Source organism: Uranotaenia lowii, chromosome 2, assembly GCF_029784155.1.
Source record: "Uranotaenia lowii strain MFRU-FL chromosome 2, ASM2978415v1, whole genome shotgun sequence".
In the NCBI taxonomy this organism is placed as follows: domain Eukaryota; kingdom Metazoa; phylum Arthropoda; class Insecta; order Diptera; family Culicidae; genus Uranotaenia; species Uranotaenia lowii.
The window spans coordinates 221,141,984-221,167,098 of record NC_073692.1 but is presented as its reverse complement, the minus strand read 5'-3'; the positions used below and the strand labels follow the sequence as shown (position 1 = coordinate 221,167,098).

At 35.6% G+C, this 25,115-nt stretch overlaps 1 protein-coding gene across 1 annotated transcript in view; it reads left to right on the top strand.

Annotated features, from left to right (window-relative positions):
• The window catches only part of LOC129749239 (E3 ubiquitin-protein ligase TRIM9), a 579,998-nt gene that overhangs the window by 135,924 nt on the left and 418,959 nt on the right, over nucleotides 1-25,115 (top strand). The window lies entirely within an intron of this gene.

Here is a 25,115-nt window from a genome sequence, read left to right as displayed (position 1 = left end):
TTGCATGGACTTGGCACTGCATTGCGGTTAGCTTATAGCAGGGGTTTTCAGATCATTTGCTTGGCGGAGCACTTTTTAAAACCAAAATCTTTGGCGGAGCACCTGCATTTTTGAACCCTTGTTTCAAAAACTTCATAGTATACTTAAAATGAGTCTTGTCATCATAGTTAAAAAAAATCAGTAATGAATGGCCAATCTTTGAATAGTCTTGTTATTATTAACAAAATATGTGTCATAAAAAATCAATGATTTTAATAGAACAAATACACTTTCTGCTTTGCAAGCTGTAACATGTTTGGTTCAATTTGTGTCAGTTGTAGTCTGACGTCTTGTACCGCGTTTAGTCGGGATTGGTATTTTGTCGTTGCGAGATTTGTAGAAATTCAGACTCACATAGATAAGTTGTGGAAAATGGCAGAAGAATAAGTTTTGCTTTATCGGACAAAATTTTAAATTAACTTTTCAGTTGACACCAAAACTCCTCCAACGACTTCTTGGAAGCGAATCTTTCTTGTATCTTTGAATCTGGTTTCTTTGGCACTGAAAAGGTTGTTCCACGTCCACCCATTTTAAGTCTTAGTTCTTTTTATGATATTCTTCGGGTTAATATAGCTGAAAGCTTTTTAACAAATCCTGCGGGAAAAACTGTAATTGTAATTATAAATAACTTTGATAGATACGTGGGCCTGTTAGTTCAACTTAACATCAAGGATTACAAAAAAATGTTATCATCGAAAAGTGTTGTGATTTTTTAAAATATGTCTCTGCAAATGCTCTTTGAATTCTTGAAAGATTTCGGATGATAACTTCGAGGTTATTTCTGCTTGAATGCTTCTCAAATTTGGAAAGCTGTCCAGGTTTCGCTTTTTGAGCGAATCCGTCCAAAATTTGATTTTTCTCTTGAAGACCATTATTTTATCGTTTGAATCGAAGATTGCCATTCATTTTATAAAAAATGTCAGCCAAATAAGCCAACCTGAAGGGCCACTGATAATCATTCAATTTGACCCCCTATGCAAAATTAATGTCGCTTAGAATCGTTCTATCTAACTTCTAAACTAATCATAGTTCAAACGGGTGAAAAAACGTTTTTCCACGAGATAACCAACTTCGTTATGTAGTAGTAAATAGCGTTGAATGTTCGTTTCTTCGCACAACGCTTTGATAACCTTAAATTTTTCGGTCGAGCTTCAATACAGTTGATTAAGGGGGGAGTAGAGTCTAACGCTTTCAAAAAATCAATTTTTTAATTTTTTTATTTTCTTATTGTAAAACATTTCAAGAATGTTGCGTCAAATTTTCAAGTCAATCGAAGCAAAACTGTAGAAATCATAGGCCTTTATCTCCTCTTATCTCATACTGCATTTTTAAAGTCGGTGGATATCGTCATTTGAAAACTACTTCACCGATTCTTTTCAAATTTGGAAAATATTTTCGACATATAAAATACCAAACCCCAACGATTTTTTTTTTACTTTTGGGAGATTTTACAGATGAAAAATGGCGTATTTTTTTCGTGAAAAATCGTAGTTTTTACTTCAAACAGTAACATAAATTTCATAAAAAGTTTTTTAAGTTAAATAAAATCGTTGGGGTTCAGAAAAACATCAATTAAAAATATTTTGCTCTGATTTTTTGATTTCAGATGATTCTGTGCTGAGATACAGTGTCCACCGCAAATCCTGTTTTCTAAAAGGCATCCTCGAAAGTGCTCCGTCACCGGCTCATTTTTCAATATTTTTTTACGAAAAAAATACTAAATGTTCTTTTAACAATGCTTCGTATAATGCAAAAAATTTGAATACATATGTTTGAACGATAGCTCTAAAAAAAATTCGTGAAAATGGTGTTTTTTTACCCGTTAGACCCTACTCCCCCCTTAATTTTACGCTTTCGCCAAGACTTCTTTCAAAGATGATGATAGTTCTTCATAGCGAGTGCATGTCAATGAAGGATGCAATGTCTTCTTCCGCAACCATTGGTCTTTTCTTTGACGTTGGCAACGACTCCGGCAGTTTTTCCAACCATAGCTTTCGCACTAGAGATGTAGGTACCGAATATTCGGTCGGCCGAATATTCGGCGCCGAATACCGCCAAAAAACCGTTAAGCCGAATATTCGGCTCGCCGAATAGTTGAGCTATGTATTCGGCCGAATAGGCCGAATAGGCCGAATATTTATATTTTAAAATTTATACAAAAACAGACTTCTTAAATTTTTCAAGCGATGTTGGATAATTTATTAAATATCCAAAAGTAATGTTGAAAAGCCTTCAAAATCATCAAAAACTTATGGTTTAAGTTTAACATTTTAGATGTATCCGTGTATTTTTACTGTAGATAGCTTTAAACTTTTTTTTTATATTTATTCAGGCTTGCCCATAAACCAAACAAAAAAATAGTTAAAAGTTAAAACTAAACTTTTCGGGGTTTTCCCGTGTTTATTAAGTTTTTTTTGTAAATCATATAAAAAAATCAATCGAGATAGTATTTTTTAAATTTTTTTTGTTGCAAAACGATTTTTTAGAATAAATTTATTCGTTAGATACGATTTGACTACTGCTGTTGTACTTTGATGAAAACTTTGAATTTTAAGAAATTTTAGTTCTTTTTTCTATTGTTTGTTTGAAAATAATTCCTGGTTTTTGTTCAGATTTTCCCTTTTTCTGACAAGTTTTTCAAAAAAATCGTTCAGACCCGGCCGTGTGGATACCTGTCGAAGAACGTATTGCATGCTCAAGGCAAAAGATCATAGTTCTTATTGGCAACTATTTTCATGCCAACTAGCAAAAATAAGGCATTCATCAAATTCGATATAAAAAAAAGCAATTTCAAATAGCTTAACACCTGTTTTGACATGTTTTGTCCCAGATTTCACTGGAATCCAATCTATTTTGTGATAAACGTTCTAGAAACGACAAGTCATCTGACATTCTTTCAGCTAATGGTAACATTTTGAAAATCAAAGAGACCTCTACTTAAAAAAGATCTGATAACTATATCTGGTAGGATATAATCGACTTAAAAACATGAGGGACATGTGAATGGCAGAAATAGAAGATTTCTATTAAAAATATCAATAGAAATAGAACTATTTCTATTGAAAACTCAACAGAATATTCGACCGAATATTCGGCCGAATATTCGTTTGGCCGAATATTCGTTTGGCCGAATAGTTGAAAAGGTCAATATTCGGTATTCGGCCGTTCGCCGAATACCACTATTCGGTACATCTCTATTTCGCACAGTCCGTAAATACATCAATACAATTTCCCTATGAAATATAGTTGTCCGCAACATAACCATCAATTAGCTTGAAAGTTCCAGCCCCCGTTGTGGACGTTGGCAACGGTTTGCAAAGGAACAAATCTTCTACGAAACATTCATAACGTTGATAGCGGACAAATACCATTAGAATTGCTAGTCCTGCTATATCTGCGGATTCGTCAAGCTGCATGGCAAATTATGAAGTTCTCAATTGAGAAATAAGAATGCTTTCAATATATTCAGCTATGTCACAAATTTGCCGAGAAACCGTGTTGTCAGACATAAGAATCGGATTTACCAAATCCACTGCTTTATCATCAACCATGACACGGACGATTTCTTGAATACAAGGTTTGATTAAGTTTTCACCAATAGTATGCGCTTCTCCAGCTTTTGCCACTCAGTAACTCACGAAGTACGACGCAAGAACAGTTTTTTTCATAAAGTGTTTTATAGCAATTATTATTTTCTTGACGCTGGATACATCTTTCGGCAGAGGTCCTTCGATTTCCTCCAGGTCCTACTCAACGACCACCGATGGAGGTTTTTGATGCATCACCTTGCAGCTGTGTTATCATCCTGCTCACTAAAGATTGAACGAACAGCAACCAAAAACGTACTATATGCCCTGTAAATATTTGTTTCTTCTTCGATAAAATCTAAACGATAGAAAAATCAGAGTTTTCCAAAGTTGGTTTATGACTTTCGTTGCGTACATCGCGGAGCACCAAGTGCTCCGCGGAGCACGATCTGAAAACCCCTGGCTTATAGTGATGGTACCTTCTACGCATAGCGAAAAGTAGACAATCATCTGATAGCCTCCATACATCGCTCAAAACTGATACATATCAGTTGTGATTCCAGGAGGTTGAAAATCATCAAGGAAGGAGGCAATCACTATCGACGCGCTCGAATGCTGATATTCTGCGTCCTTCCCTGATATAGCTTGTTTTTTCAGGAGTCTTCTAAATATGGAAGCGTCGTTGTCATGCATAATTGTTTGTATGTTTTGGTTGTAGAAAGAAAAATTGACTGCTACGATTTTTTGCCTCCGAATACAGTCAAGCAAGGCTCAGTGAAAATGAACGATTTTCGGAACATTGGCGCAATGTCAATCAGGAGTTTATAGTTGAGTCTATTAGTGAACCTTCATATAAGAGAATCGACATCTGATCCCTCTTAAAATAAAATATGTGGCAACATCGCCGAAATATTGGACAAAAAAATCCCCAGCACTGTTTTCTGGCTCAATGTTCAAGCTCTTAAGTGAACGCTCCTTCAATCCAACAAAACAACATTGAACTCGATGCCCGGAGGATCGCGATAAACGGTATGAATGACTTGAATTTCGTTAATAATCAGTTAGTGTTGGATCTCAACAATATTGGTCACTCTAGAAGCAAATGACGAACAAGCTTGTGTGCAATTTTGAAAGAATTTGATAGGAAATGATTTGCTGAATTTTGCTAGTTCTATGTTTTCCGTTGTACTATTGTTATGCGTATGCGCGGGAAGAATTGTAATTATGAATGAAGTTGAAATAAAAACTCTCTTTTTAAGTTCGACGAATTCGAGGCAAGTTGTCTTTTTAATTCCCTCCCGAAATAGTCTGCCCAAACAGTTAGTTTTCTAACTAGAAACACGATTCACCAAAGCATTGACAAAAATTGCACCTAATCATAAATTCATATGACCAGCTAAAAAATTATCAGTTTGAACTATAACAACAATCACAATACCTTCCTTGGTTGAGTTTTCAAGAAGAAAGGTAAAAATCTGCGACAAAATGCTCGGATCGATTGGAATCGATTTTGACATTTCTTTTGCTCGATTGGAATTTTGTGTTTCAGATGTCACTTCTCTTATATACAGGTTCACTAGAGTCTATAAATATATTATATATATTATTTGGATGCTTTTTTTTTTTTCCTTTTTCCCGGGATTTTAATTATTTATGTGGAATCATTCATCCCGATATTTGGATGCGAAAATCAACTACACTTTGTTGATTATGTATAACTAGCAGAAATAATTGAAACAACAGTCGTCCGTTTAGTTCAAAGCATTTTTGAACTAAGTATCAGAATGAGGGTAGGCTTGAAATTTGTTTTTTGCAAAGGTGAACAAATTCGCTATCGATAATTTCCACTTCATTTTTGCGTATGATCAACAGTATTGTTGATGTTAGTGAAGTTATGACAGGAAAACTGATAAAAAATCCGATTTACTATGGTACGTAATTGTCATTTTAAAACAATGGTTATTTCTCAAAATAGGTTGATTTTTGATTTTTTGCTACTATACAGCGCACGTATTGATTAACCATGATTTAATCAACATAGCGGATTATTCCATTAGCACATTTCTCCTAGCAAAAAAAAGACAGCCCTCTCATCACAGAAGCAAATTGAGGACTTGCAAAACAAACCACTAGGCGTAGGCGTTTTTTTCCTGCAAATCATCGCCACTGCCAGTAATAAATTGTTAAACTATGAACTGCGAAATTACGAGCTGCACGTTTTTGCAGAAATCCCGCCTGTCAGCCTAGTTGGTAAACATTCCGATCGTGAGTGAAGGAAATCGAAAGTGTTTGTTTGTTAGTAGGGTAGTTTGTCATTGTTCAAATTCCACCTTCCAGAGGCCGACAAAATCGAACCGGAAAGATCCAAGGAAAGGAGATTTGCCGTGCTCGTGGCATGGCATGATACCTTTTCAGCCGACTCATGTCTTCTGCTGGCTGGACCCAGTCAGTGATCCGCATGATAGGCTGTTGATTCCTGCTGTAATGGATCCAAAGCTCCAAGCCGTTACTATTTTTGTGTGAGCTATTATGTTTTGTAGCAAGATTTGTGCCGAAATCGGATGGAAAAACATCTTCGAGAATCGGATGAAAGGCTCTTTACTCTTTGAATGAGAAAAAGAAAATAAAAGCTATGTGTGGCATTGAGTCATACAGAGCGTATGCGTACCAAGAGAATGAAGGCAAGAACGATGCCACACGCACAAAAGATACAATAAACTTTGGTTCAATCTGTCCCTAATCACTGCTTTGCCGGTACTCTTTTTTTCTTCCCTGTGTCCTAGAGATGTTGTTGATGCCCCCAAATGAAACCGAGATTTACCGCCAGCTGTATTTCTTCTGGTTTGTTTTTCTGTTTCTTTTTCTCCTGACTCTCCATACGTACATATCTGTTCACGTGGATGTCAGAGATTTGGTTCAGTAGAAATCCTTTTCCTTTCTCGAGCATCTCGGGTAGTATCTTATTTGTAGGGTAGGCTTTTGTGATGTTAGAACATCAGCAGCATTTGATACTTCTTGCGCCTGGAACTGGACCTGGATCCGAAAATGGCTGATGATGTGTGTTACTATCATCCGGCTGCCGGATTTCGACTGTTCCAAATGGGATTATTAATGTTAGATCCTGCTGTTGATAGAGTACTCGATCTTGTTGAATGTGTGTAGGTGGGTAATGTGATTTATATCCAGCAGAGAGTGTAAGATAGCATAAAACATTGTTTTCAACACTTGAGCTTATTTTATTTTGTATAGCAACGTTTTCGATTAAAAAAAACCGTTAATTGGGGGAACTTTGGTCATCGGGGAAACTTTGATTAATATGATATTTTTGCAGATAATCATCATTTACTTAGTCTGACGTTAAAGTATCTGAAAACTGTTTTCTACGTTTGAAAGCCTATAAATTGATATTCAAATAGGCTAAATTTGGTTTGAAGTTGGAGATTTTTTAAAAATTATACATAAAAGTAGTTTTAAAGTTTTAAAATATCTGTTTTTTCGAAGACTCACAAACAAACAACTCTCCTGATAAAATGAAAACATTTAGATGCAAATGGGTTATTTTATATGAAAGCTTTACTTTTTTTCCTTTGTATAGATATAGTTTTAAAATTATTTTTATGGTCATTATATGAAACTTTTTGGATATAAAAAAAAACGGAAATTTTCTATGAGAAAGCCTGTAAAGAACAAATGGCTAATAACCCTATCAAATGATTAAGTTTCAATAAAAAAAGAACATCGTAACAGTGGGAGGACCTAGGGAATTGTATGATGGTAAAATTTTATTTGTTTTTGAGGCCAAAAAATATTGAGAAATGTTTATAATTTTTGCCCTTAAATGCACGTTCATAGCAACATTGTCCATCTTTTGAGTATATTTGTTTTTGAAAGAAAACGTTAAAAAAATCAATTGAGTCCACACAAAAAATTACTGTTATTGTTGTTTTAAGCCTTATGTGCTAATTGGCACCAAAACAATAATTTTGAAGATGTTGAGATACGTTAAAACCATAGTGTTAAAAGTTACCCCGAAACATGGAATCTGGTTTTGTAATAAATATTCGAAAATGAATTAAAAAAGTGATCAATGTTCCCTCAATTTACGGTACCTTTAAATTGGGGGCATAATCAATAAAAATTATCAACCCCTAAAGTATATTTGCTTTTTTTCTGCTTATTTAAGGTCACCTAACTCAAGAAATGGTTTATTAAAAACATTAAATATTGGTCGTAAAAGAAATTTTCGAGAAGACATCTATCTTAATTCGTATAAATCGACTATCCGGTTTATTTTACTTTTTGTTGAATCAATTAGCCTTATCTCAATCAATGATTCATACTTGAAGATTTGAGACAAAAAGCTTCCAACTGTGAATATTAAATTAACCGACATAAGGAGTTGTTGTTGTTATATTTTTGTCAACTTTTTTTTTCCTTGTAGGGGAGAGCCCACTGCGACCAGTAGTTGATCTATTGTGGTATTTAAATACCCCGCGTTACTATATGCTTTCAGGTTCACCTGCACTATTGATTGGCGTGACAGTTGATTGCTGACTAAGCATTTTATCCCAATCGGGTATGATATCAAAGATGTATGATATAACCTTCTTAGGGCTGATATTCAACCATATATCTTGTGCAGGGCCGGATTAAGCCGTCAGGGGGCCCGGGGCTATTTTCCTCGGGGGGCCCTTACGATTCACTTTTTTTTTCAAATGCTATCCCAGAGAATACAAAACATTTTAAACGTGTTAATGAACTAGAGATAAGTTCAGTATACTGTCTTAAAATAGCCATGTTGTCTGCGTAGACTCTACGCCGTAGAGGATAGATTCTGGTATTTTCAAATAAAAATTGATAAATAATCACGTGCAAACATTGCGAAAGAGTTTAGAAATTACTCAAAAATGAAAGCTTTGATTTGAGCTGCGAGATGCAAAATCTAATTCTCAATTTTTTTGATACCCTTCCCATCAACTAAAATTCTCTGATTCAGAAAAAAAATACCGGATAGATTTGAAAATGTTTTCATTTCATCATTGACCGTCTGGTTTGTGCTTCATCGAGAAATATTCACCAAATGTCAATTGGGAAGTATCATAAATATCAGAAACGTAGAATAAAAAATTTAAAAAAAAAAACAAAAAAATTAAATTCCAATCATAATTTCAATTTCAAGTTTACAGAAAGAGAAACAATCAAATTTACAAAACGAGAGAGATTCAAAGTTACAATCAGAGCCAAAACAGATATTCCACTAAGTGTGTATTTCAATTTATATCTTTGAAACACAAAAAAAAACATTTTCATGAGATATTTAAGAATATGATTCTCATCAGATAAAAAATTGATATCAAAATGTCATTCTAAATGAGAGAAAAGTTTTATTCGATGCCTTCAAAGCCAAATGGGTATAAGTGCAAAAATGATAAATAAATTGAATAACAAAAATCAGAAATGGAATTAAATGTTTAAAACACAGAATCAGGTATCACTGAAAAAAGTCAGATAAGGAATCCAAATTAGTTTAGTACCTTAAACAAAGATCTTGAGTTCTCAAAATTTAGAAAAACCATGAAACTGATCTTCAGTAATTGAATAATAAACACAATACTTGAAAATCTCAATGGATTGAATCTGGAAAAGGATAAGATTAAAGACATAGGAATGTTCATGTTAAGAGAATCACTCAATGATATTAGCAACTAAACTATGAGATAGTTTTTGTAATGATTTGAAAATGATTATTTGGAAAATGATATGCTGAGTTCAGGATATTAACTTTTGTTAAATCAGTTGAAAATGTTTTAATAAGAATTTCAAGTCTAAGACAGAAATTGGGATGGAAATTAAATAAAGAAACTCTGCACTGTCGATTGGTCTTACAGTTGGCTACAGTTTTTTTAAAGGTTTTATTTTAAAAAATAGGTAGGGAAAGGGTTTAGAATTTATAGACCAACGGAAATTTCAATAGTAATAATTGAAAAGATATAACAATACCCGGTAACAATTTTCAAACAAAGCTTCTCTATTCTCTCTCAGCTTTTTGAGCCAGTTTTCGCAAAATTAGCTGCTGTTTTAGTGCAGTGACCATTACTTGGAAAGTTAACGTTATAAAGCTTAGTTCTTTTAGAAATGGGACATTTACGAATGCCTGTATCTAAAAAACCATTCGTTTGAACGAAATACTTTCTATGAAGAAAAAGAAGGTAATGTTATGAACTTTTATGAAAAAATTTGAAAAAAAATATTTACCGTTTTTTGTTAAAGAAATTTCTACTTTATTCGTGGTATCTCCCATTGGCCGGCGCACACTTTTTTCAGTCATGGTATTGATCAGTTTCTCCAACTTATACTTCGTAAAATTTATATTTTAGGTAGCTTCACCCTCCTTCTTCAATTTCTGATACTTTTTGGTCCAATTCTTCTCTGGACACTGGAAACTGGAAGCATTTTAGTGGATACAGTTGTTTCGAAATGAACAAATTTGAATATTTTTGACCACATTTTTGAACGTTTTTTTTCGGTACCGGTTTTTCAGCTTAAGAGCTTTGGAACTATCAAAAAATGGTTGTTTGAGGTTGGATTTCAATGAGTCATCACTAGGCAACACTTTCAGCTTATCGGAGAAAATTGTTTTGGACGTTTCAGCGATCTACCCTTAGTTTTTCGTTTATTGAAAATTAAAAATGCTGGTATGAGACTCGACTTCCTTGATGAGCCTGAACCGTTGTTGCCGATCATGTGCTTCTCTCCAATGCTTGATTTGAACTTTGTGGACATTATTGACAGTGTTTGCATACTTATCCACCACAGAAACTCAGTAATTCTTTGAATAATCAACGGTTTTGTCAGCTATCAATTTGATAATGACGTATTTTCAAGGAAACTGTGCAAAATTATTTTTTTCTTTTTCTCTTGCATCGTACATATCTCAAAAACGCGTAAATATTAAATTTTGAAAAAAATAGGTCGAATAGTACTTTTTACAGGCAACAAAATGCTGTCAAAATTTTCAATATCCAATAACTAGTTAACGAGCTATTGGCAAATGAAAGTGTCCCATTTCTAAAAGAACTAAGCTTTATTAATCGCAGCGCACTAAATTGGACTGCGCACTCATGACTGCGACATTTGTGCGAACTTGTACATTTGTGCGACCTGTCAAATCAGTGTAAAATCTGTCGGAGTTCTACACGCTTACCTCTTTTCAGTCAACCTTTGTATGGATAACTGCGACTGCAAAACATTGCACGAAATCCAATTTTCAATGAATCCAATTTTCAATGAATAATAAATATTATTATCGTGCAATCAAAAAAAAAAATGTTTGTATGTAATGAAAATGTGGAGATGTTTTTCGTTATTTTACCTGTTCTGTACAGGATATCCTGACTGACTTGTTTCGATAAAAAAAATATGTTTTGCTCGTAGGTCGATGTTTTTTTCTAATTCAGTTTACATTATTTTTGTCCAGATTTTGGGTTGAAAATTTTGAAATTCAATACTAAGATTTTGATATTCTCAGTCCGCAAAACGCGGGAGATCCTTCACTGCTTCTCTAGGGGGTCCCCTTAATTTATTTAAGAGAAAAACTTTTCTAGATATTATTTTACAGGGGCCCCTTTAGTTGTTATTCTTCAAGTTTTCACTACGATTCTTTAGTTTTGATTGAAAATTGGAGTAGTATGATTAAAGTAATGTTAAAACTTTTTTTCCCTCGGGGGGCCCCTCTGGGTCGGGGGCCCGGGGCAATTGCCCCTTTTGCCCCCCTTTTAATCCGGCCTTGATCTTGTGCGCTTATTAACTTTGCCCCAAGAACACGCTCTCTCCTATTAAGGAGGGCGCAGCAGTTGCATAGAAGATGCTCTGCAGTTTCTTTTTCGAACCCGCAGAACCGATAGTCATCGTTTTGAATTATGTTTATCCTTTTGAGATGCTGTTTTGTTGGACAATGTCCGGTCAAGAGACCTGTGTAAGTACTCAACTCGTGCTTACTTAGGTTCAACATGTTTTTGGAGAGTCGTGCGCTTGGTTCAATGAATCTTTTTGCTTGAGTTGCTCCCTCCGCTATTTTCCAGTTGGAAACAATAGTGGTGATCTCCCAGTTCTTGAGCTCCATAGCCAGGGCACTTCTCGATACTCCGCAGAAAGGTTCAGGTCCAATCAACAGTCCCTGAGATCCTTCCCTAGCTAGTTGGTCTGCTTCTTCGTTCCCTAGGATACCGCAGTGGCCTGGTACCCAGAATAAAGATACTCTGTTCCTTATGGCCAGGTTTCTTAGTGCAACTATACACTCCCAAACTAGTTTGGAGTAACATGTGAACGTACTTAGTGCTCGGAGAGCAGCCTGGCTGTCAGAGAACATGCAGATACTTGTGTACCTGTATCCCCTTTTCAAACAGGCTAAAGTGCATTCTAGAATTGCTTGAATTTCGGCTTGGAATACGGTTGGCCAGTTTCCCATAGGAATTGAGATCCTGAGTCTTGGTCCGAAAACCCCTGCCCCAGTTCTATTATCCATTTTTGACCCATCAGTGAAGAATAGGATCGATCTGGGAGGAACTTTCAACTTAATGAATTATGGATCCGTTGAGATTAAATTTTTTGTCGATGAAAATATTTTCATTGTTCGCTTACTAAGAAATTTATTGTCAGAAAAAAACAAAATTATTTTTCTAAAGCTTTAATTGATTCATTAGAGTGAAAAATTAAATATATTTTTCAAAATATTTTTTAAGGATTAATAATTGCTCATTGTATTTTTAATGCATTTATAATTATTGTTCGAAATGTTTTCTAGTACTCAACTAAACTAAAAAAAATTAAGAAAAAAAATCAGTTTTTACGAAGACTGACTCTCTTAGTCACAATTTTATTCGACGGTTGGACCAACGCTTCATCGCTGATCGCCATTAGCAGTAGCTATCACCCAAATCAGCATCCAGCAAGCATATTGTGAGGGCAGATCCGTGGTCGATGCCACTAAATAAATAGATGTTAATTATTTCCGTTTTTACATTACATTGGCAACATTTTAACCCATTTATAGTTTATAAATTTTTTTAATATGTTCATTGACACGTGCGGCGAGATGAAACGCTAGGTAGAAGAATTTGTAAAGGCATGAAGAATAGGCGGATAGGCAAGCATCAGATGAGCTTCGTAGGATAAAGTTAGGATAGGTGTTGAAACTGTAAGTCTAGGGATTTTTTTATTGGAAAGCATGAAAGTGTGGTGGTACGCCTTTGCCGTACAACAGACTACTCTGTATAGGAAGCGTGATCGACTTTTGATCAACACATTCCTAAACACAGCAGGCCAGTTGGACTGTGTACTGTCAATACAGTCAGTCAGGCCTGACTGTGTATTGACAGTACACAGTCCAACTGGCCTGCTGTGTTTAGGAATGTGTTGATCAAAAGTCGATCACGCTTCCTATACAGAGTAGTCTGTTGTACGGCAAAGGCGTACCACCACACTTTCATGCTTTCCAATAAAAAATGCCCTAGACTTACAGTTCAACACCTATCCTAACTTTATCCTACGAAGCTCATCTGATGCTTGCCTATCCGCCTATTCTTCATGCCTTTACAAATTCTTCTACCTAGCGTTTCATCTCGCCGCACGTGTCAATGAACATATTAAATTAATAAAATTTATCGGCGATTAAAACTTATCATAGTTTATAAGCGTGTTACTTACATACAGTTCCCTGCCTCGCCGGACTTTTCACAATATGACACTTTATTACATTCTGAGCCTTCTTGGATGCAAAGACTAGAAATTGGCGTGCTCTTTCTTGCCGTACCCGATGCTAGCTTCTTAGTGCGTGGCACTGAGGAAGCCGCGCCGTTGCTTGACCTGGTGCCCAATAGCCCCGGCTCTTTGGGAAAAGGTTGTTGACTGGATTGTTTCGATTTCGATGACCTGGCTGGCAGTTCACCCTTCGATTTCGGCCACCGTGAGCAGCCGCCTGCCTGTTCCGACTTCGATTCGGCTGAATCGAGCACCTGAATTAGCTTTGACCACTGCACGTGATCGCTTGGCTGTTCCTGCGTCTCCTGGATTGAACAGTCCTCTTGGCTGTCCCGACCTCGCTGCCGCCCTTTTGGCATTTCTTTCTTCGACCGCTGTGTTCGGCCTTTTTGGCTGCGCTGGCTCCGATTCTGTTTGGGCACACTTTCGGTCTTGACAGCCGCTGAACAGACCACCAAGCTGTTGTGGTTTGGATATTTAGCTGCTGTGAGCAGCCGCCCAGATTGATTAGTGAGAGGATCAAGGACTAAAAAAATCGTATTCACATCGGAGCAGCCAAGAAACAAAACCGCGCGTAGTTCACAAAAGTTCTGACCACAGTAGGTTCGCGACTCAGCAAACACGTGATTGTAGGGGATTTTCTTCAAGGAGAATCCGATCGCCAGAAAATCATGAGCGAGCCGTGGCAGAAAACCTCGCGAACCTCGCGATTCTGGTTCGTGAACCAAATTGGAAAACGCCTTGCACATTTGATGGTCGTGTTTTCCGTTTCGTTATTTTGTCTCCACATGGTTGTTGATTGCGCCAAATGCAACGCGTGGACAGATGGAATAAACCGATTTTTCAAAGATTTCATAACAATTACTTGAAAATAATTTACCATGTTGTAAATTTAAACGATTTATATAATTTATGAATTGAAGTTTGTCCTTTCTGATGTTAAACAGCGTCAAATTTGACAAATTTGTATATAGAGTTCCGGAAGGATGCGATCTGGCCCAGTAACAGATAGAAAAAAATATTGATTTAATTATTCAAAGGATAAAAAGTTCCTCCCACTCCTAAAAAGGTGTATGGGTTGGAGGAAGGATCCAAATTAAACTGTTGGACCATCACAAAGAAAAAATAGGAAAATTTGCATATCCAAAAAAGCTACAAGTCCAATCTAGAAAAGCTACTTCGGCATCTTAATTGTATCCCCATTATTATTTTCAAGTTTCTTCCGAAGTTCAAATTGAGGAACTTATATCAGTTTGGAATTTCAAATTTCATGTCATGGCAGAAAAAAGGAGGCAATAACCGTGCAATGAAGTTAATGAAAGCGAGAGAAAACCATTCATATAATGAAGAATTTCAATGTTAACTCATTACGGACCAAATACAAGATATCTAGTTTTTTCGGACAAACCGGGCAATTTTAAATAAAAACCTAGAAAAATCTGGGCAATTAATTTTAAAAATGTCCATAGATCCGGACAAAAAAAAAACTTTTTTTTCATCAGAACTTATCGACAGATTTTAAATCGTACTTTAGGATCCAAAACACCTTTCATGATTATTTTTTCTCAAAAAATTTCGTTTGGAGGAGTTTGTAATTTTGATTTTCCAAATAAAGTGAATAAAACCTGGCAAAATCCGGGTATTTTCCAATGAAATCCAGGCAACCGAGCCGGGCCGGCCTGTTCCAAAATTTAGTATTGAATGTCCAAGCAAACCCGGATAAAACCGGGAAATCGGACAACATTAATTTAGAACGAAACGCTATTTCTTTAATATCATTTTCAGTTTATGAGTAGATAAATAGGATGAATTAAAAATAGCAAGGAAATCAAGGCAATAAACGTAGATTTCAAATCCACTTGATCAAGATCATTTTTAATGTTATTCAGTATTTCAAAGTTACAGAGCCATACCTAGTTAAGAAATATTTCAAAATATTTTTTCAGAACATTCTCATTTTGCAAAATATTTTCAATGGCATCTTATTTGATTTTCACTACTACTTAAATTTGACATACATACTACCTTTGGACTAGTGTGAACATATTATATTTTATTTTTAAAATATTCCAAATATGTACGATTTGCGGTTGATATTCCAGATTCCTAATTTCAGCTGAAAATCCGAATGATGAACAAAATTTAAAAACAAATAATTCAATTTTCACGATTCAAAATTCCTTTTCTGGATGCAAAATTATACAATTGAAATTGATTAAAAAAATTTGGATTGAAAATTTGTTCTCATAAACTCTTAATTTCATATTCGTGATACATTATTCGAAACTGTAAAATTTATATTCGAATTCTGAGTTTCGAAATCAGTACTACGAATATTCAAATCTAATTTGTGGATAAGGAATTCCCAATTCAAATAGTAAAGTTGAGTCATCAGAAGATCACAATTCCAAAATTAATTTCAACTGAACATTTTTGTATTTGGGATAAGCAATTTATTAGTTTAAATTTTCAATCATTAATTTGTCCATTTTGAATTCCAATTCCAAACTCTATGCAAAGAGTGAGAAAATATAAATTTTAATAGCAAAATTCGTATAAGCGGATTCAGAAATATTAAAATTAAACCTGAAAAACAAACTCCGTATTTACTACCAGTTCGAAACGAGTGATGAACTCATTAAAAGAATTTCGGTAGTTTTGAATGTAAAATTATGCATAATTAATTTGGAGTTATTTATTTTAAATTTGCGTTCTGAATTAAAATGACGAAAAAATAGTAGATAATCAAAATTGCAGAAATCAATTTAAGAAGCTGAATCGAAGGAAATGCAGGCAATAAACGATGATTTCAAATCCAGTAGTAAGATCAAGATCGGATTCAGAGTTAATGTTAGAGATTATTATAATTGAAAAATAACAATACAAATTTGTAATTTATTTTCCGACGTATCATTAATTCTATCCATTTTTATCATTGATTGAGTATGATGGATAAGTAGATTTTTTTACTTAAAACGATTTGAATTGAGAATAACATGAATTTATTGTAGTATTTAAAAACTACTTCTTTTTTCTCTGCTTGAAAAATTGTTTCGTTTTCTTATAAGTTAAAAAGAATTCAATTCTCTGCAAAAGCCGTCGGAATTAAGGGTTTCATTATTTCTTCACCCTTTTAGGGGCACGTGAATCCGATAAGGTGGCGAAAAAGCAAGTTCCCGTAGATATTTGTATCCCTCAAGCAAAAAACCCGCAAGAAAGTTTTTTTTAAAGAAAAACTGCTTGAAAACTCTTCTTTTAAAATTGAATTAATTTATCAATTTTTGATGATATTCAATTCAATCCAAATTAATCATTGATACGTATGCTTATGTTTTTTATTGAAACTTTACATCATTGTTGTCTTTTCCAAATTTAAGAAACAGTTATGGAATTTTACACTCAGCCTCTACTACATAAATGTAGTGATTTGGATGAAATTGGGAGGCTCTAAAATTTGATTTGATTATTTATTCCATAAAAGGTTGTTAAAGGTCATTCTTAGGGTCTTCTTGTGTCCATTCTAATCCATAATTTTTACTCAATTGACCACCCAGGAGTTGACATGACAGAATGAATTTGATTTAATATTTAGAATTTCGTTAATCTTGAAATTTGTTAGTTATCTTAAAAAAACACAGCATTTTAAATAAACATAAAAAAACATAAATATTCCATACAATAATTGAAAGAAGCGCTGAAAATGAAGAACTTCCTGCTGCTGCTTGAAGCACAATTTATTACACGTACCTACGCGTACCTAAAGAGACGCACAGCCTGCCTACGGAAGAAAATCGAATAACCACGCGTTCCCTTCCCAAAAAAAGTTCATGAACCTTTTCGCTAAATGGTTCGTGAGCCAAATTCGCGGGGAAAAATTTTCATGTATGTTACGATCTCCACGAGCGAGACAGGATTCAAAATCCAAAAGAATCGTCTGTTGGTTGGACTGCCTCGCTCGTGTTTCCTATGGTTCGCGAACCAAAGGGATTTTTTTTCACAGCCTGCTCGCGCTTTGGCGAACCTTTACGGGAAAAAATCGTAGACGAGCGGGAATCGCCACTCGTGTACACGATTTTATTAGTACTTGGAGAGGATGCTGTTGATCAAACCGCCTCTCTTCTTCGATTTTGATCAATGAACACAGCCGCCCTGGTTGCGTCGGCTTGACTCGACCCTCGACAACCGTTGGCAGCATCCGCTTTGTGTCCCGGCTCCGGTTAAACAGCTCACATGGTTGTTCGGCTTGACCCTTGACCAGCCTCTCGGACTGGATCGGCTTCGAAGCAGCTGGAGCGATTGCCGACTGATTGATGTCGACCGTTGAACACGGCCGCCCTGGCTGAACCGGCGCGTAGATTCGAATTTTGGATCAGCCTACCTGACTGATTCGATCTCTTGGCGGCTGAACCGATTCCTGACCACCTTGGTTCCGACCACTGTATGCGGCCGCATGGTTGTGCCGGCGGTCACTCGTTTGACCAGCAATCTGACTGGTTCGACCTTGACAACGGCTGCGCAGCCGTCCTGGTTGATCTGGCCTTGTTTCGGTTGAACGCCTCTGAGCTGTTGGAATTTGACACCTACTGTGAGCAGCCGCCCGTTCCGGTGGCGATATTGGTAATCAGCCGCCTGGCTGATTTGACTTCAACAACTGCTATTAACGCGCCAGCACTAAATTTTACTTCGGAAGTCCGGACTTCCGACTTCCGAAAGGCTTACGGCAAAAAAAAGTAAAGTACTAGATTGTGGGAAGTCTGTGTTTTGTTGCCAGTTCACCAACGACGTTTCTAAATTTTTTATTAAAATTCACAATAAAACAGCCTTCCGGATAGATGCTTGTGAACAGTACAGCTGCCTGTTCCTCTCTCTCTGCAGGGAACAACGGTCCAGATTGTTCCGGTGATGATGCTGTCGCGCTGCTGACCGAACTGTTATATGGCTAGGACGCAGTGGCCCAAGAGGTTTGCAAAAGGTGTTAGCAAAAGGAGTCCTGGCAATAAAGCGTACAATTAGTTTTTCTGCTTAGATTGTTTTGCGCTTGATGTGTTTATTACGGATTTCTGATTCCTTCTCCGTTTTGTAATTTTACACAGAGCGTGTCTATGGCCCAGATGAGTATGGCTCTAGTTTTCTGAGGGAAAAGGAACCATTACTTTCCTTCCTTCCTCTTCCAGCGTTTTGGCGTGACTTACCGGACTCCAAACTGTGTGCTCGTTTGGTGTTTTTGCTGACCCGTCTCGTGTTCGTAAGCTGCTTGCCTAGACGCTCTTTGGATAGCCGGATTTTGCTGCTGAGATGCCTTTTGGAGAGCAAATTCCCACTTTAAAAGTTTATTTTTGTAAATTCTTTATTTGAAACGGCTCATACCTTTAGGCTTTAAGGAGCCAAACTCGTTGTGTTTGATTACAATTGTGTGCTTATATCTAGTTCACTTTTGGAAGTAAAAGAAGATAGATAGGGAAATATGAAAATAAAAAGGATTACACAGCAAAAATTATTAGCTGTAATATTACGGCAAATATCCTGTAACAAAAAGGAGCAGGACATTTACTGTAATTTTACAGGTCTGGAACTGGAAAAAGAAAGGAATGAAATTGATTTTTCAGTGTTCACTTTTTTCACAGGTGGGTCGAAATTACAGGATTTAATTCATTCAAAAACGTTGAAATTTAAAAAAGAAGAAGAAGAAAACCAAGAAACCCCTTAGAACATTTATTGCTTTTTATGATAAGCAGGGAACAAGGAGTTTTGATAGCTCAAAAAATATAGCAGTATGAGTATCATGAATGTATTTTTATTCAACAATAAAGATCTAAAGAAATCTCGTAAATCGAGATTGTCATAGTTATTATTCCTCTCTAAACTAAAATTATATTTCTTTTTCTGTTCGTGAATACATTTTTGAAACTCTTTACCAGTAGACTAAAAGGTAATGAACCTAAAGTTACACTTATTTTTCACATGCCTTATCATGGTAAAATTCCGATAGAATAACAATAAATGCAGCCGGTACCGGCCGTGATTTCCGATGCCATCACAACTATTGTAACCGGATGTGATGTTTTGTAAACATGCAAACGTAGAGAGCTTCCTAATTCATTAACCTGACACATTTTTGGCTTCTATAAGGTTGAACCTGTCGATGTTGCTAAAACTTATCCAAATTCAGCCATCAGGCCTCTACCACGGATTAATACTTCTATCATGGCTTTTATCACTTGATCGCTTTTTCACAATTACCACAACCGGGACTTCTGCTGGTGGTCACGGCTGATGATGTATGTTCGCTCCAATTATAAAACATGGAAAATACCTCCAGGCCCGTTATCCTGCAGATAAATATAACAGTAGGTTAATAATAAAATCAGAGTTGACGAGAAGAGATCAGGCTAGTATAGTTAAAAGCTGCTTTCTAATTTTATTAAGTTTCAAGAGAAGAAAAAAAACAGCTAGATAGGTACAAGCATTTAAATTGTTCCGTTCTATTCGGCCAATTTACCTTTTTTACTTCTTTAGCTAGAAATAATATTCGTATGGAACATCTAAAGATTTCACAGAAAACTGTTAACAAAACAATTCTAAAATTTGTATTTCCCGTATACAGAAAATGCTGTCCAGAATGTCAGATTTTATTTTTGTTTGTTATAAAACTGTTTGTACATGTACATTTTACTTCAAACGACGTAATTAAACCTCACACTTTTTTTTCTTTATTTCCCGCAATAAAAGCTCACACGAGATTTATCAACTAATCATAATCGAAGGGCATAAAATAACAAAAAATGATCAGAAGAAGTTGGCTTCAATAATTGTGAGAAAGTTTTACAAATTCGTTATATATCGTGTACATAGCAAGAAAAAATTATGTTATTAAAATTTAAAAGGGTATCTAATGAAATAGGAACAAAATTTTTGTGCATATGCCTTCTCGTTATATTACGGAAAGCTTGAACTGTTACGCTGCAGCGTCATATTTTGATTCTTTGGCGTTTGTGTGTGACAGCCAGGGATGCCAGGTGTTTCGGATAAAAAATCTGGGCAATTTTGAAAAAAGGTCTGTGTGTGTCTGTGCACAAGGAAGATCACAAATTTGGTACAGAACAAGAATTTTTTCGATGCATGTGAGGGGGGGGGGGGCGGGAGGGTTTCTTGTATTCAGGTTATTTTCGAGTTGAGAACTACATAACTAACACTGTTTCCTACCACGTACCATGCCGAAAAAAAAAATTATGAATGATTGATCGAATACCCATGAATACAAGCGAGATTTACAGTCTAATCTGGCACTTACAGATCAAATCCGATACAAGAATATTGATTTCATCCAAGGAATATTTAAAGGAGGTAGTGCCGAGGCAGCCTTGCTTTAGTATTAGTACCGCCTGTGACGTCACTGTTGCCAAAAATCTGTGAATTTATATGGAAATTTTTCCTTTTTTGTTAGCAATTAAAAAAATTTGAAGATTTTTTCAACTTTGAAGACACACAATTCTAGAAATATTATTGTTCTTCAAGACTGATACTAAAAAAGTTGAATGTAATAGTTGTTTTGCTTTAATTCAGACGATTGAAGTTGCTGAGGTATCCTAACTCAAATTGACAAAACTTGATAATTAGTTCAAAATTTTGCTTATAAATGTTGAAATCAGTTAAGTTTGATCCGTTGATAAAATAAAATAACCAAAAATAGTATTTTTCGAATCCAATCACAATCTTTTAATGGAATTTAGTAAACCAAAGTTGCAATGGTTTTATTGGGGTTAATTGTTCTAAATAAGAAATTCATATGGTACACCATGTTAGATTCAAATCATGACGATGAGGTGCACTGCCATAAACTACCAATCAGACCTTTTGAAAGGGGAAAATTATTATTTTTGCTCGTTTCACATAGAGCATGACTGTGCATTCAATAACAAATTCTAGAATAATACACACTGCAGTCTATTAAACACAAAGAAACCTCATAGCACAATCAACTAGTAACCTTACAACATAATCCGAATCAAATTGGATTTTAATTTAGTTCTTTAATGTGTTTAACTTTGAAATTTGAGTTCTACCAGTATAAACCTTCGACAGCTTGGCAACAGTGACGTCACGAAAAAAATCCAATATGGCTCTCGGCACTACCTTCTTTCAATATTCCTTGGATTTCATCACTCTATTTCAAAAGTCTGTAAAATCTGGGCACTCTGAGCAAAAATCTGGGCAAAATCTGTGTCTGACCAATATCTGGACGAAGGGTCAAAAGTCTTGGTTTTACAGACAAATCTGGGCACCTGGCAACCCAGGTGACAGCTGGACAAAATTAAAACTCTTTACAGCGGTTTACGGCAGAAAGTTATAAATTGAAAACTAGTAAACAGGAGAAAACGTAAATATTAAATAAACTTTAGCAATTTATTCTGAATATTTCAAGGTAAGCGAACATTCTGTCGTGCATATTTTTAAACATTAAATATTTGCATCGTTTTAGATCACACGATGGAAATCTATAGAAAAAAAATTCTGCAATCGATAATGTTTCTATGGAATTTTATAAATCACAGATTCCATAGAGATTTTTATAGCCGCTGGAAAAGGTTTATCAACTGTCCGCTTTCATGGTAGATGCACCGATGCCCATAAATGATTGCAGTACATTATGATTATAGGATACCTTCGACAAATTTGTCCACATCTATTAACCTGGGAACCAAATAAATCCTACTTTTTGATGATGCGTAAGTATATTTATAGTATTTTTTCCATAAAAATTGGTTAAAAAAGATTAAATCTTAAATTTTGTAAACAAATACCTTAATTAAATGCCTAAACTTAGACAAAGCATAGGTTAACAAAGCAAAATCAAATTTGTTTTCTCAATAGGAAATGCATGTACTATCTAAACGATGGCAATAATAGTTATTGTCTTAACAAAGGCGTATTTAATTCAACTTTTAAACATTCATTTTGAAAAAAAAAACAGGTGTTAATCAATCAAAGCATTATGTACAAAATATTTAAGAAAAAGGTACGAATTTTTATTTAGTATTAAGCTTAAAAAAAAGTTTCACTTTAGTGTTCTGCAGTTTGGTTGAGATTTAGTTTAACAGAACTAAAAGTTCAATATATGACAATATAGACTTCTAACAGCCCAAAAAGTAAAGGTAGTGATTCGGTTGCGAGTTGGACTACTATTATTATAGTGATAATCAAGATCTTACCTGCATTACGGCTTCGTGAAGATTTGTCAATACTTTTCATCAAATCGATTCTATATCCGAGAATTCTTCCAAACTTCTTAAGGCTTTGAGTGATGATTCAATTTTCATGTTGATGAGTCTGAAATTTGAAAAATAAAGTATAGAAAAAAAAATTCTTATTTAAAGGAATACGTACGCCCAATAATGAAACAGATTTAAATACTCATATTTTATGTCACTGAAACCTTTTTGAAAGAGCGTTTGTATCAACTTTGAGTAGCTGACGGCTTCTTTGTCGGACTTGCAGACTATGCTCCGTTACATTCGAAGCTCCGGAAGTGGCTGTTGTTTTCTGTTGCTCGAACATTTATTATGATTTGCCTCAAACTGTAAATACGAGAGGTAACAGATAATTTTTTAGCTGATATAAGATATGTTACCGATATATTTACATTACTTACGGATGTTATCAGCACACTCTTCCTCCGACTGTGTGCAGCGAATCATTAACACTACCGGAACTGTTTTCTTCGAGGACAGCCGCAATCCGGATTTAATGGTTTGAACATTCAACGCAACGACGGATTTCTGTTCCCGGTCATAAAAAGGATTGTTTACGTTCAGCAGGCAGGACACTTTTTTTGGGTGGATTTGGTGGTCAACTTTCAAAGCGACCCTTTTCCACCGGATGGATTTCCGCACAGGCTCTTAAGCACGATCAATTCAACAGAAAGAACGGTTGAATACTGGCACTTTTTTCTTTTGTTTTGATTGACAACTGAAAATTTTACAGACCTGTAATTCGAAAATAGCATGTAAACAACATGCTCAATCGATAATAAATAGCTTTGACCTGTAAAACTACAGTAAATGTCATGCTCCTTTTTGTTACAGAGCATTTACTGTAATTTCAAACGATTTTTCATTTAATATTACATGTTTTTCAAATTACAGGTTGCTTTATTTTACAGGCAACCGTTTTCAATGACACGTAATAGTCATTATTTTTTTCTGTGTATAGACGAAGATCAATAGTTTTAAGGAAAAGATATATTTCAAACATATAGTCCAAGTCCATCACTGCTAACACATCCCTTACTGCACACTACCAAAAAAATCTGTGAAATTACATCACATATGATGTAAATAAAAAGAAGCATCATATATGACGGAATTTTCAGTGCAAGTTGGATATTACACGCCTGTAAAATTTGCCGACGTGTAATTTAAAAGTGATGTAATGTTTACACTTCCAATTGGATTTTTTTGTTTACTTTTTATTAATATGATTCAAAGAAGATCTCTCACTAAAAAACAATCTTTTTGTACACACTAGATTACATTTATTTTAAACCACTTTTGCCACTTTTTTTGATCTGCCACTTTTGCCAACCATGGCTACGATCGTCACCATTTCCATCTGGCGGAGCCTTTCCCGGAACGTACTTTGCGAATCTGTTAGAATTAAAACAAATTGTTTGAAGCATATTTAGCTTTATCTAACCACTTATTCTAAAAACTTACCATTCGACAATGAACGCACAATCAAACAACACGGCAGCGCAAACACCCGACAGGTCAAAAAAAACTTACGACTTGCTTTCGTGTTTGTTTTTTTTTCATTTTCAGTGCTGTCAAGGATTCAATCATATCTAATTTACAATAGAAAATCGTGTTCCGTGTCATGTAAGATTCAATTCTTCAATCTTCAGAGTTGTTAAGGATTCAGTTTTTGCAATTTTCTGTGACATGTAATTTTCTGTGTTCGCACTACGAAACAATCTTTAAAATTACATCACATATGATGTAAATAAAAAGAAGCATCATAAGTGACGGAAATTTACAGTATGAAATCGCGTTCTATGTCATGTAATATTAAGGGTCTCCAATTTCAGTGCTTTTAAGGATTCAGATTTTTTTTCTGTGTGGAACGTTGGGTGGCTTTCCTCGGGCCCGAAGGGAATCTATGAAATTCGCTCTGGCGACAAGGTGGTCCTCACACGACCAAACAATATGCTCGATGTCATGGTAACCTAGGCCACAACCGCATAAATTGCTGCCAGCAATATTCATACGATAGAGTACCGCATTCAAGGAATAATGATTGGACATGAGACGGGAAAATATACGAATAAAATTCCGACTCAGGTTCAATCTATTAAACCAGGGCTTAAGGCTTACCTTTGGGATAATCGAGTGGAGCCACCGACCCTTCTCATCCTCGTACCATTTGCGCTGCCAATTGACAAGAGAGTTTCTTCGAGCCAGGAAGTAAAATTCGTTGAATACGATTTCACGCTGGTAAATGTTGCCTTCCATCGCACCCACCTTTGCAAGGGAATCTGCCCTCTCATTGCCTACTATCGAGCAATGTGAGGGGACCCAGACAAAGGTGATGGAATAGCAACGTCTTGATAAAGTAGTCAATATAAGGCGTATCTTTTCGATGAAGTACGGTGTGAATTTTCCTGGTCTTATGGAGCGGATTGCTTCAATAGAGCTTAGACTATCAGTTATAATATAGTAGTGTTCCACAGGACGAGTGGCGATGCTATCTAGAGCGCAATGAATTGCAGCTATCTCTGCGATGTACACAGAACAT